This window comes from Saccostrea echinata, unplaced genomic scaffold (genome assembly GCF_033153115.1).
Source record: "Saccostrea echinata isolate AGI-Se365-2 ecotype Australia unplaced genomic scaffold, CSIRO_AGI_Sech_v1 ptg000007l, whole genome shotgun sequence".
Classification (NCBI taxonomy): Eukaryota; Metazoa; Mollusca; class Bivalvia; order Ostreida; family Ostreidae; genus Saccostrea; species Saccostrea echinata.
The window spans coordinates 549,950-565,113 of record NW_026889756.1 but is presented as its reverse complement, the minus strand read 5'-3'; the positions used below and the strand labels follow the sequence as shown (position 1 = coordinate 565,113).

Below are 15,164 nucleotides of genomic sequence, written 5' to 3'. Positions count from 1 at the left end.
AGATATAATAAACTTTAAAATTCCCTATGACTTAACCTTAAACTCATCTGATTTGTTGATATCTGATAGATGGAGAACTCTTTTTTATTTGCTTTTTGTGTAGATGTATTGAAACCTTTTCTGTTATAATTTCTGCTTCATAAATATCTGCCAAAAACAGTTACAAACATTACAAGATTACATCTTTTACTTGAACAGGCAATAAAATGACAAAGAAAAAAATTAAAAAAGGTTAAAATACAATACAATATTATTTATCCTTTATGGTGCATGTACATGTGTTAAAACTTTGCAGCTTAAACGGAACTAAAAATGCCATACTCAGTTATTACTCAAGATCACTGACGAGAAACTACACAACATAAATCAGGCAAAGTACTAGTATTTCCAACTTAAACTATTAAAAGCTATCTAATGATTATTTATGTACAGGTTAATAATGTTGACATCTTGTAAGCATAATGGTGCAATTTACAGATTCACAAAATAAACAAAATTGCTTAAACACCTATTAGAATGTAGGTTCAGATGTAGTTTTGCAAGATGCATAAGTAAATGCATGTGTCCAGCTTCACGCAGTGAGCCTGTTTGAGCTTGACTTTATACTTTGGACTAAATGTTACGTGTATTGCGTCTGTGGTAGGAGATTATGTTTGCATAAGTGTCCATCTTCACACGCCTTGGAAAATATGTAACTGGTGTTGTGGAAGATGTTGTATGTTTGCATATGTGTCCAGCTTCACACATTTTCATGTGTGTGCTCGACTTCACACGCCTTGGAAAATATGTAACTGGTGTTGTGGTAGATGCTTGTGTGTTTGCATATGTGTCCAGCTTCACACATTTTCATGTATGTGCTCGACTTCACACGCCTTGGAAAATATGTAATTGGTTTGATAGATGCTTGTGTGTTTGCATATGTGTCCAGCTTCACACATTTTCATGTATGTGCTTGACTTCACACGCCTTGGAAAATATGTAACTGGTGTTGTGGTAGATGCTTGTGTGTTTGCACATGTGTCCAGCTTAACACATTTTCATGTATGTGCTCGACTTCAAACACCCTGGAAAATATGTAACTGTGGTTGTGGTAAATGCTGGAGTGTATGCATATGTGTCATGCTTCGCACAGAGAGAAAAGTTTTGTGTGCTCTTTTCTAGAAGATAATGATTATTTAAATATACTCCGAATACATCCTCTAAAGAAATGGATAATCATAATGAGTTACATACTAAGTTCCTCAGTGCACAATATACACAATTTTACTGAAAATTAAACTTGTGCAAAAACTCTCTTGCTGAATAACTTTCATTATTATAAATGCTTGAATGTTCATCTATATATTTTCAGATATTTTCTAGTCAATGTATATATTCTTGATCATGATGGCATCCATATTTGATTCCCCTCTCTCATCTTTTTTGGTCACCAATTAATTCAACAGTAGGCTGGGTACTCAGATCTCTCAGGTGTTGGACAAAAGGAGTGCTAATAATAAACATAATCTTTGAAATTATAGAGAATAACATCCATTTCTTTTCCAGGTTTGCATTAATTAGTTATCTTTTGAAATTAAAACACTTCTGCAATAACCTTGAAAACTTGCCAAGATACGTTAAATGTTTGTAGCATGCTTTAACTACTTAATTTTATTTTTGGAAGTTTAGAATAATAGAAAAACAAGTTCAAAAATAAAATGTAAAAGATCTTAATAATGAAGATTCATTTACACAAATTTATAACACATTGAAGTCAATTCATCACCTGACTCTCATAATTTATCTTCATAATGGAGTTGATTCTATGATGATCACTTTCAATCATTTAAAAGAACTTCTTCATCTCAAACTATCTGAAGGTCATCCATCTACCCAACTGCCACTCACCTAAAGTGTACCGAGACTTCTGACCTGTACAATATCAAAATTCAAGATTAACATTTAAAAAAAATCTCTTCACCACAATGGTCTCTTTAAAAAATGTGAGAAAATAACTTAAATACTTTTCTGAAGATGAAATAATGTAGTGAGTATCTAACAATGTTTAAAAATATTTTGATCCCTGGACAGTGATAATGTATGAAAAAGTCTTGTCCCTTGTATTTGAAAAAAATTCCATTCTTAAGGACATTACCCAACATGGAAATAATGCACATTTGTCTCTGGCACAACCAAACCACAAGAGACCATTCCATACTTAGCACCATGCATTAGCTCTTCACTCTTTGCTTCTACAAAAGATAAATTATGAAAAGGTAATTTTTTGACAGCTAAGTCGGATTAATTATTTTCCAGTCAGTGATGAACAGAATATTTGATTTCCTTAATAATCAGGGACAGATTATTCATGTTTATCTTAAATGAACAAAGTTTGACACCCCCCCCCCCCCCATCGCCACTACAAAAAGGAAAAAAATAAACTGACTCAGAAACTCTTATTTCAGTGAGGTAAAGGGAATAATGGCATCAGACAAGGAAAGATTATTAATCATTTTTTTCAGTTGAGATGAGATTATATCTTTTAAACATTTTTGAGGTTAATATATTTTAACCCCCCCCCCCCCCCCCGCATCAAACAAAAATAGTCGCCCCTTTATTTAGCTTTCCTAAGTCTATAACAAAATTTTTATTATGATTTTTTTTTTCCATTTTAATTTATTATATCCTGACACTGATACCACTACTATATAGTAGATGCAACAACTTGAGAGGTGACCCCTCTTCTTCCCTCTCTCCCCTAGATGTTTCGTCTAAATGTTAAACGACTGTTGTTCAATATCTTGAAAGACAGAAAACAGTTATACACAAAAAACAAGCACATTTTCATTACCTTGCAGTCAGTGTCGAGTGACACACGTAAACAACATCTCGCAATCTCTTTGTTTATTCTTGGCGGAATTTTTGTTGCCTCGTAGACTGGTTCCCATACATTGCAAATGCCCTGAATAAGTCCTACGCTGATTAGTTTTGTTTATAAGAGGTAATATCAGCAATATGTCCCGTTCATTTGACAATCTTTACTTTAAAATACTGAAATATATTTTATCATATATATATACGGATGTTTTCCACCTCAGTATTGTGTAATCCTCTTCATCCAAGTCTTCTCGAATACAAAACGAACGATCTACTTTTAACAGTAACCCAAATATGGCACTGTGTATTCCAATGAATAGCCAATCATTTCAAATCAAGTTGAGCGGGTGTCATCGGTATTTTCGACGAAAATATGCAACCAGTGATCAGTTGAATTGATACCTTTTCATCTACCAGAAGATTTAAGGAGGTTATTGTTTGGAAAACTGTTCGACCTCCCGGGCTGGCATGCACTGCAGGTTTGTTTACGTTTTCCATCAGTTTTCAGCATACATTGTGAAACATTGAAACTGATGAAAGTAAAAATGAAAGGAAAAACTACGTTAAATATGTGTTTTTAGATAAGTAACTTGATAAATTGGGGATAATGTTCCATTTTTTTCTGTAAATGATCATGGATCACAGGGGCTTGCTCCCGGCGTGTAATAGTATCAACGTATATGATTTTTTTAAAATAAATAATTATTACACGCCGGGAGCAAGCCCCTGTGCATGAATTAAACAAAACCAAGGAAAACAATTCTAGGTCACAATTTCAGAATGTTTAGCTGTTTACATTAGTGCTAGGAAAAAAATGTAGAAGCCAGGGTATGGCAATGTTTTTAATAGAGGACAACTTAGGTTATATAATATTTTATAGATATTATTTTGTATTCTAAACCATATCCATTTTCAAAAACAGGTACAGTGAAATCAATTATGCAGGTTCTTGAAGAAAGTCATGGATGACAGCAATGTGTGATTTACAAGACCAAGGGATCCCAATGTTTTTTTGACGGTACTTGTACATATTAGTTTTTAAAAAAAAATCAATAAATAATATCATAAAAATGTTACTTAAACAATTATTTAAATTATCAATTGCTTGACTTTTTCGGGAGTCAGTATAATTATACATTTCTGTTTTCAAAAAATGTGTTATTACTTTTTCCAAGCTCCAGCTACTCAGCTTACTGTGAGAGAGTTAACACCTTATTGACATATCTTTCATGAAGAAGAAACACTTCAGAAGAGTTCAAGAGTTTAATTTTATAGATGGCAAGTGTTGCTTAGACCTAAAGTATTCTTTAATTGTGAAGAAAACAAACATAAGGGTGTTCGGCAATTCATAACTATTAACTGTGATTGCATTGTGTATTTTTAAAATCATTCTTTGGTATGCTTCAAACTCAAAAGTATTTATGAAAACATTGACTATATTTATCCAGATGTATGAAATGTTTATCAAAGTATAAATTCCATTTTAGCATGTTATCTTCAAAATGAGGGACCTGTCAACTTTTACAATTCCAAGATCAGGAAATAATTCATGAGCAGCAACATGCTACTGGGAGAAAGGTATATATATCCTAAACCATAACTTGAATATCATACTATAGCTCTATAAGCAGCAACTATTGGTCTTCTTGTTACCTGATGACTAAGAAGGAAAATGGAGTTAATTATATGTGTTCAGTAATTATTCATAGATACTGATGCCAGTTCTTTTTCACAAATTATCTTTGCAAGTAAGACAAACATTTTCTCAATTCTGCAAAAGTATCTTAGCTACAGAAGGTCAAGAAATATTATTTTACTCCTACATTAGTATATTTTGTAAATAATCCTTTCAAAAGAAAAAATTAGGTAACAGAGTTATTAAATTTTAATCTTAGGGGTAAGATAAGGGATAGTGGCCCAGTCCATTTATATCATAAAATAAGTTAATAGCAACATGTTCATCAGTTTGTATCTGTCTTATTTAATAAGATTAACATAGTCTTTTTGGTAAAAATAAAGGCTGACATTAATGGTTCAAAATATTTTCTTTTTGAGGTTAAAGGTCATGTATGAAATTTTTATCTACATGTATTAATATGGTTGCATCTCGTTTCAATTTTCATTAGTCATGATACTGTGAATACTGATATCACAGTTTATTTGAATTTATAACACAGATGCCTATGAAAATATTCATGTTACTGAAAATATATATATATTTTTTCTTTTAAGGAAAACAGTAGAAGACTGCCTGCATGAGAATAAAAGTTTTGGACTCTGAAAAGGAATATGTGACAGAATATATATTTGGACAGTTGTTGATTTCCACAGAAACGCATGTCGAGTAACAAAAAAGTGGAGCACAGTTTCATGTCAATTCAAATCTTTAAATTCAAGGATGAACAATTGGTTCTTTATAAAACAAAATGACATGTTTGAAAAGGATTTTAGTGCAATGTACTCTGTCCTGGATACTTATCTATGTGTATGGGATTTGCAGGATAGACTATGTACAACAGATACTGTCAAGAAATTTGATGTTGTTGATTATATGTTTGTATAAAAATGTTTAGTATAGTAATAAACAAAGTTTAAGTCAATTTGTTGTTACTTTATATATTAAGTATGATGTCCAGACTTCTTTTGCAGTTTCAATTTGGAAGGAAAATCTTATTTATCATATGCACAAGTTTTATTCAAAAGAATGGAAAACAGTAATTAACTTTTGTGGCTATTAAAGATGTTATTTAATTAAATTTAATATTTGTAATTATCAGATTTAATGTACCCCAAATACTGTGTTTAATGTTTGTAAATATTAACTTTACTTTTTTGTAAAGTCAAGACAATGTGGGACATTACATCATATTTAAGTGCATGTAAAGTTAATGTAAAGGTTACCTTTTCCAACTTTGACTTTTTTCAGAAAAGCCAATTAAAGACATTGTAAATAATAAATTTACATTATCTTTACTTGTTTTGTAAAGCCAAATTTTCATGCAGTGAGAGTTCAAATTTTTCAGGATGGAAGCAAAGAAAATGATTGAAGATTGAACATGATTAGAAATGTTGTAGCTAGTTTCATTCAAGGAATGTAGTGGACAGTACATCTTATATTTGTAAATTCTATAGGCAACATAAGAGATAAGTGCATTGAGTGATACAATTTTTCTATTACGCTCAGAGCTAAATCCAATCATTACATGCTTCCATTTGATATCTATTTTCAGGTAAGAACTTAATATGTTCCACATTTTAATAACAGTTTTACATTCCAAAATGAGATGTTTTGAAGTTTCGTTCACATGGCATAATTTGCAAATACCTGATAGAGCTATCTATTTCTAGAGCTTGGAATGATACTAATATATTGATTAAACAATAAGGATCATGCGATACAAGCATAAAGAGTCCGATTAACCAATCAGACAATGTTTTAAATACAAGTTTATTACATTCAGCCGTCATACCAATGTACATATATGTGCATTTCTTTTTATTTTCTATAGCAGTCCTATCCATGGTACTTTTTCTATTTTCTTTAACAAAGAATTCAGATTGTGTTGTACATTTTGATTTAATAAAATGAACGGATCTGCTACAGAAGCAAAGGCAAATCTAAAATGTTTGATTAAAGGTAGCTGAAGTCCTTATTCCAAGCAGAGATAGATATTACCATTTAAAGAAATAATTGTGATTGTACTTTCTTTCATTTACCTTTTGCTTTTATATCACATTTAAAATCCTCAGACACCTTCAGCCCTCCTATAAATCATTGATTCACGTGTCTCCTGACCATATGTGTACTGCAATTATATGTAAATAAAGGAAACATTTATTAAAGCGATTTAATATATTTATCCTTATCTTATACGTAACTTAAAGAGACAGTTTTAATGTAATATTCTCTTTAGATCATCACATTATAATTTGTATGTGCTGTACAATTTGATTTAATAAAATGAACGGATCTGCTACAGAAGCAAAGGCAAATCTAAAATGTTCGGTTAAAGGCAGCTGAAGTCCTTATTCCAAGCAGAGATAGATATTTCCATTTAAAGAAATAATTGTGATTGTATTTTCTTTCATTTACTTTTTGTTTTTATATCACATTTAAAATCCTCAGACACCTTCAGTCCTCCTATAAATCATTGATTCACGTGTCTCCTGACCATATGTGTACTGCAATTATATGTAAATAAAGGATACATTTATTATAGCGATTCAATATATTTACCCTCACTTATACGTAACTGAAAGAGACAGTTTTAATGTAATATTCTCTTTAGATCATCACATTAAATTTTTTATGCTATTTAAGCATCACATTCTCATATAGATTTAACATTATTTCCTTTGCAGAGAAAGGATATTCCTTGCTCCATGAGCAAAATATTGATGCTGAAGAGGCATTTGGAACTGGTAAATTTTCTATGAAATGAAAATTACATTTGTCACTTTTTCTTCTATACCCATACAGACATTAAATTTTGAAGTCATGTGCAGTAAGCGATCAAACGTTATGAAAACATGTTTAAAGCGACTTATTAAACATCTTTGTATATATATAATTATCCCTTTTTATTGTTTGACTGACAATATTAAGGGCATTGGACATGGAGATGCCTTCTGATCGATAGTAAGAATCAAGAAAAAGATTGATATAGCACAGGTACAAAATTTTGAGGATTAACTCCTTACTCCGCGACTCTAGAGCTGACACTCTACCACTGTGCCAAGCTGGCGACTACGTATATTTGTAATTTTTGCTTACGGGAGTTCCCCCATTGCCGCGCCTTTAATTTGTTTGTAATATTGTCTGTTAAATTGAAAAGAAAATATTTGCAAGTATGAGCAAGAAAATAAGATCAGAACTACAATGTCGAGGTAATTCTTGATTAGGATTGTCTGCTGAATATGCTTTTTCGACATATTATAATCATGTTTGTGTACATGCTGTTCACATCATGATTATTTAACACTATTAGATTTTTAGAAAAAAAAAAATAGAATGTGCCTTTGTGGTATGAATTTTCTTTCTCAACAATGGGAACAGGAACTGATCAATGGGAACAAGGAAATGATCACAGCAGCGACGTCTATTTTCCGTTTGTGTGCAACTTTTCTCGGGACTGCAATATGCCGTTTGAAAGTTTAAAAGAAACTTGACTGTTAATATTAAGTATTTTAGGAAAGAAGTACAGACTACCACATTTCCAATAAGCATTTTTACCCGTTCTAAAATCCAATAGGTTTTCTTGTCTAAAGTTTTTTTAAATACATTTCAAAGACATTTGACTTGGTGCTTTCATGTAGAGCTTGTAAATTAGGTTTTTCTACCAAGATACAATAACCAGTACCAAGTTGTCTCATGCCCTCTGAGATATATTGATAGTTGTTCATTACAATAGCTATTAAATGTTGCTTTATACTTCTTTAGCGCATCACACGTGTGCTATGGTATGTAGCCTGTGCGTTGTCTCTCGGGTTGAATTAAGTTGTAATCGGAATTGCTGAACTAGAATTTGCAAGTTTATACTGGTGAAAATGTATTGGTATGATTTTTTGGCCTTGTACGATTGACTTCGGACTTGGTATAAAATTAAGCTCGTTGTTTAGAAGAAAATGTAAGGCACTTGTCAGGTAGTGATTTGACAAGTTGAAAATTTGAATTTCAGGCTTCTTAAAATTCTTTAACTGTAAGTCACGAGCAATGATAGCTCGTACTTGTTAAAGAAATAGTTTAAGCTGAAAGTTAGGAGCAAAGATATATTCGATATAGAATAAATTACATATGAAAGCTTTTTTTCATTCCAGATGTTTTGCAAATACACAAGCAAAATTCCATTCCTGTGGACGCCATTGAGGCTGTAGAAAAAAGTTAGTAGGTTTTATAATATTGCTTATCAAAATAAAATATGTACCAGACACAACCTTAAATCAGAGAGAGTCCCATAAGCAAACCCAGGGTTTTGATTTATATTTTTTCACCATATTTTATTTTTATTTCTTAAGACAAACAAAAATAGAAATATATATATAACATATTGAGAAGAAGTTACATTACAAACTTAAGACAATGTGACAATATTGACTTCATACAATGTAAAGCAATTGAACCATGTATTCAAAAATGTTTTAGGACAGATCTTTAAAAAAGTTTGTAGTCTACAAGAGAGTTCAAATTTTTCGTGATGGAAGCATAGAAAATTATTGAAGATTGAACATGATTAAAAATGTTGTAGCTAGTTTCATTCAAGGAATGTAGTGGACAGTACATCTTATATTTGTAAATTCTATAGGCAACATAAGAGATAAGTGCATTGAGTGATACAATTTTTCTATTACGCTCAGAGCTAAATCCAATCATTACATGCTTCCATTTGATATCTATTTTCAGGTAAGAACTTAATATGTTCCACATTTTAATAACAGTTTTACATTCCAAAATGAGATGTTTTGAAGTTTCGTTCACATGGCATAGTTTGCAAATACCTGATAGAGCTATCTATTTCTAGAGCTTGGAATGATACTAATATATTGATTAAACAATAAGGATCATGCGATACAAGCATAAAGAGTCCGATTAACCAATCAGACAATGTTTTAAATACAAGTTTATTACATTCAGCCGTCATACCAATGTACATATATGTGCATTTCTTTTTATTTTCTATAGCAGTCCTATCCATTGTACTTTTTCTATTTTCTTTAACAAAGAATTCAGATTGTGTTGTACAATTTGATTTAATAAAATGAACGGATCTGCTACAGAAGCAAAGGCAAATCTAAAATGTTTGATTAAAGGTAGCTGAAGTCCTTATTCCAAGCAGAGATAGATATTACCATTTAAAGAAATAATTGTGATTGTACTTTCTTTCATTTACCTTTTGCTTTTATATCACATTTAAAATCCTCAGACACCTTCAGCCCTCCTATAAATCATTGATTCACGTGTCTCCTGACCATATGTGTACTGCAATTATATGTAAATAAAGGAAACATTTATTAAAGCGATTTAATATATTTATCCTTATCTTATACGTAACTTAAAGAGACAGTTTTAATGTAATATTCTCTTTAGATCATCACATTATAATTTGTATGTTATTTAAGCATCACATTCTCATATAGATTTAACATTATTTCCTTTGCAGAGAAAGGATATTCCTTGCTCCATGAGCAAAATATTGATACTGAAGAGGCATTTGGAACTGGTAAATTTTCTATGAAATGAAAATTACATTTGTCACTTTTTCTTCTATACCCATACAGACATTAAATTTTGAAGTCATGTGCAGTAAGCGATCAAACGTTATGAAAACATGTTTAAAGCGACTTATTAAACATCTTTGTATATATATAATTATCCCTTTTTATTGTTTGACTGACAATATTAAGGGCATTGGACATGGAGATGCCTTCTGATCGATAGTAAGAATCAAGAAAAAGATTGATATAGCACAGGTACAAAATTTTGAGGATTAACTCCTTACTCCGCGACTCTAGAGCTGACACTCTACCACTGTGCCAAGCTGGCGACTACGTATATTTGTAATTTTTGCTTACGGGAGTTCCCCCATTGCCGCGCCTTTAATTTGTTTGTAATATTGTCTGTTAAATTGAAAAGAAAATATTTGCAAGTATGAGCAAGAAAATAAGATCAGAACTACAATGTCCAGGTAATTCTTGATTAGGATTGTCTGCTGAGTATGCTTTTTCGACATATTATAATCATGTTTGTGTACATGCTGTTCACATCATGATTATTTAACACTATTAGATTTTTAGAAAAAAAAAATAGAATGTGCCTTTGTGGTATGAATTTTCTTTCTCAACAATGGGAACAGGAACTGATCAATGGGAACAAGGAAATGATCACAGCAGCGACGTCTATTTTCCGTTTGTGTGCAACTTTTCTCGGGACTGCAATATGCCGTTTGAAAGTTTAAAAGAAACTTGATTGTTAATATTAAGTATTTTAGGAAAGAAGTACAGACTACCACATTTCCAATAAGCATTTTTACCCGTTCTAAAATCCAATAGGTTTTCTTGTCTAAAGTTTTTTTAAATACATTTCAAAGACATTTGACTTGGTGCTTTCATGTAGAGCTTGTAAATTAGGTTTTTCTACCAAGATACAATAACCAGTACCAAGTTGTCTCATGCCCTCTGAGATATATTGATAGTTGTTCATTACAATAGCTATTAAATGTTGCTTTATACTTCTTTAGCGCATCACACGTGTGCTATGGTATGTAGCCTGTGCGTTGTCTCTCGGGTTGAATTAAGTTGTAATCGGAATTGCTGAACTAGAATTTGCAAGTTTATACTGGTGAAAATGTATTGGTATGATTTTTTGGCCTTGTACGATTGACTTCGGACTTGGTATAAAATTAAGCTCGTTGTTTAGAAGAAAATGTAAGGCACTTGTCAGGTAGTGATTTGACAAGTTGAAAATTTGAATTTCAGGCTTCTTAAAATTCTTTAACTGTAAGTCACGAGCAATGATAGCTCGTACTTGTTAAAGAAATAGTTTAAGCTGAAAGTTAGGAGCAAAGATATATTCGATATAGAATAAATTACATATGAAAGCTTTTTTTCATTCCAGATGTTTTGCAAATACACAAGCAAAATTCCATTCCTGTGGACGCCATTGAGGCTGTAGAAAAAAGTTAGTAGGTTTTATAATACATGTATTGCTTATCAAAATAAAATATGTACCAGACACAACCTTAAATCAGAGCGAGTCCCATAAGCAAACCCAGGGTTTTGATTTATATTTTTTCACCATATTTTATTTTTATTTCTTAAGACAAACAAAAATAGAAATATATATATAACATATTGAGAAGAAGTTACATTACAAACTTAAGACAATGTGACAATATTGACTTCATACAATGTAAAGCAATTGAAACATGTATTCAAAAATGTTTTAGGACAGATCTTTAAAAAAGTTTGTAGTCTACAAGAGAGTTCAAATTTTTCGTGATGGAAGCATAGAAAATTATTGAAGATTGAACATGATTAAAAATGTTGTAGCTAGTTTCATTCAAGGAATGTAGTGGACAGTACATCTTATATTTGTAAATTCTATAGGCAACATAAGAGATAAGTGCATTGAGTGATACAATTTTTCTATTACGCTCAGAGCTAAATCCAATCATTACATGCTTCCATTTGATATCTATTTTCAGGTAAGAACTTAATATGTTCCACATTTTAATAACAGTTTTACATTCCAAAATGAGATGTTTTGAAGTTTCGTTCACATGGCATAGTTTGCAAATACCTGATAGAGCTATCTATTTCTAGAGCTTGGAATGATACTAATATATTGATTAAACAATAAGGATCATGCGATACAAGCATAAAGAGTCCGATTAACCAATCAGACAATGTTTTAAATACAAGTTTATTACATTCAGCCGTCATACCAATGTACATATATGTGCATTTCTTTTTATTTTCTATAGCAGTCCTATCCATTGTACTTTTTCTATTTTCTTTAACAAAGAATTCAGATTGTGTTGTACAATTTGATTTAATAAAATGAACGGATCTGCTACAGAAGCAAAGGCAAATCTAAAATGTTTGATTAAAGGTAGCTGAAGTCCTTATTCCAAGCAGAGATAGATATTACCATTTAAAGAAATAATTGTGATTGTACTTTCTTTCATTTACCTTTTGCTTTTATATCACATTTAAAATCCTCAGACACCTTCAGCCCTCCTATAAATCATTGATTCACGTGTCTCCTGACCATATGTGTACTGCAATTATATGTAAATAAAGGAAACATTTATTAAAGCGATTTAATATATTTATCCTTATCTTATACGTAACTTAAAGAGACAGTTTTAATGTAATATTCTCTTTAGATCATCACATTATAATTTGTATGTTATTTAAGCATCACATTCTCATATAGATTTAACATTATTTCCTTTGCAGAGAAAGGATATTCCTTGCTCCATGAGCAAAATATTGATACTGAAGAGGCATTTGGAACTGGTAAATTTTCTATGAAATGAAAATTACATTTGTCACTTTTTCTTCTATACCCATACAGACATTAAATTTTGAAGTCATGTGCAGTAAGCGATCAAACGTTATGAAAACATGTTTAAAGCGACTTATTAAACATCTTTGTATATATATAATTATCCCTTTTTATTGTTTGACTGACAATATTAAGGGCATTGGACATGGAGATGCCTTCTGATCGATAGTAAGAATCAAGAAAAAGATTGATATAGCACAGGTACAAAATTTTGAGGATTAACTCCTTACTCCGCGACTCTAGAGCTGACACTCTACCACTGTGCCAAGCTGGCGACTACGTATATTTGTAATTTTTGCTTACGGGAGTTCCCCCATTGCCCCGCCTTTAATTTGTTTGTAATATTGTCTGTTAAATTGAAAAGAAAATATTTGCAAGTATGAGCAAGAAAATAAGATCAGAACTACAATGTCCAGGTAATTCTTGATTAGGATTGTCTGCTGAGTATGCTTTTTCGACATATTATAATCATGTTTGTGTACATGCTGTTCACATCATGATTATTTAACACTATTAGATTTTTAGAAAAAAAAATAGAATGTGCCTTTGTGGTATGAATTTTCTTTCTCAACAATGGGAACAGGAACTGATCAATGGGAACAAGGAAATGATCACAGCAGCGACGTCTATTTTCCGTTTGTGTGCAACTTTTCTCGGGACTGCAATATGCCGTTTGAAAGTTTAAAAGAAACTTGATTGTTAATATTAAGTATTTTAGGAAAGAAGTACAGACTACTACATTTCCAATAAGCATTTTTACCCGTTCTAAAATCCAATAGGTTTTCTTGTCTAAAGTTTTTTTAAATACATTTCAAAGACATTTGACTTGGTGCTTTCATGTAGAGCTTGTAAATTAGGTTTTTCTACCAAGATACAATAACCAGTACCAAGTTGTCTCATGCCCTCTGAGATATATTGATAGTTGTTCATTACAATAGCTATTAAATGTTGCTTTATACTTCTTTAGCGCATCACACGTGTGCTATGGTATGTAGCCTGTGCGTTGTCTCTCGGGTTGAATTAAGTTGTAATCGGAATTGCTGAACTAGAATTTGCAAGTTTATACTGGTGAAAATGTATTGGTATGATTTTTTGGCCTTGTACGATTGACTTCGGACTTGGTATAAAATTAAGCTCGTTGTTTAGAAGAAAATGTAAGGCACTTGTCAGGTAGTGATTTGACAAGTTGAAAATTTGAATTTCAGGCTTCTTAAAATTCTTTAACTGTAAGTCACGAGCAATGATAGCTCGTACTTGTTAAAGAAATAGTTTAAGCTGAAAGTTAGGAGCAAAGATATATTCGATATAGAATAAATTACATATGAAAGCTTTTTTTCATTCCAGATGTTTTGCAAATACACAAGCAAAATTCCATTCCTGTGGACGCCATTGAGGCTGTAGAAAAAAGTTAGTAGGTTTTATAATATTGCTTATCAAAATAAAATATGTACCAGACACAACCTTAAATCAGAGCGAGTCCCATAAGCAAACCCAGGGTTTTGATTTATATTTTTTCACCATATTTTATTTTTATTTCTTAAGACAAACAAAAATAGAAATATATATATAACATATTGAGAAGAAGTTACATTACAAACTTAAGACAATGTGACAATATTGACTTCATACAATGTAAAGCAATTGAAACATGTATTCAAAAATGTTTTAGGACAGATCTTTAAAAAAGTTTGTAGTCTACAAGAGAGTTCAAATTTTTCGTGATGGAAGCATAGAAAATTATTGAAGATTGAACATGATTAAAAATGTTGTAGCTAGTTTCATTCAAGGAATGTAGTGGACAGTACATCTTATATTTGTAAATTCTATAGGCAACATAAGAGATAAGTGCATTGAGTGATACAATTTTTCTATTACGCTCAGAGCTAAATCCAATCATTACATGCTTCCATTTGATATCTATTTTCAGGTAAGAACTTAATATGTTCCACATTTTAATAACAGTTTTACATTCCAAAATGAGATGTTTTGAAGTTTCGTTCACATGGCATAGTTTGCAAATACCTGATAGAGCTATCTATTTCTAGAGCTTGGAATGATACTAATATATTGATTAAACAATAAGGATCATGCGATACAAGCATAAAGAGTCCGATTAACCAATCAGACAATGTTTTAAATACAAGTTTATTACATTCAGCCGTCATACCAATGTACATATATGTGCATTTCTTTTTATTTTCTATAGCAGTCCTATCCATTGTACTTTTTCTATTTTCTTTAA

At 31.3% G+C, this 15,164-nt stretch overlaps 3 long non-coding RNA genes across 3 annotated transcripts; 2 read left to right on the top strand and 1 right to left on the bottom strand.

Annotated features, from left to right (window-relative positions):
• Nucleotides 1–326: 326 nt before the first annotated feature.
• LOC133180812 (uncharacterized) lies at nt 327–2,922 on the bottom strand. Its single transcript, XR_009720390.1, has 4 exons — nt 2,831–2,922; nt 2,135–2,231; nt 1,766–1,911; nt 327–1,489 (listed from the first exon to the last, which is right to left on the bottom strand). It is a non-coding gene; the product is annotated as an uncharacterized LOC133180812 (long non-coding RNA).
• Nucleotides 2,923–3,236: 314 nt separating this feature from the next.
• LOC133180811 (uncharacterized) lies at nt 3,237–4,076 on the top strand. The gene is made up of 3 exons (XR_009720389.1): nt 3,237–3,335; nt 3,779–3,874; nt 4,032–4,076. It is a non-coding gene; the product is annotated as an uncharacterized LOC133180811 (long non-coding RNA).
• A 48-nt stretch (nt 4,077–4,124) lies between these two features.
• LOC133180810 (uncharacterized) lies at nt 4,125–5,456 on the top strand. The gene is made up of 2 exons (XR_009720388.1): nt 4,125–4,434; nt 5,089–5,456. It is a non-coding gene; the product is annotated as an uncharacterized LOC133180810 (long non-coding RNA).
• Nucleotides 5,457–15,164: the final 9,708 nt, after the last annotated feature.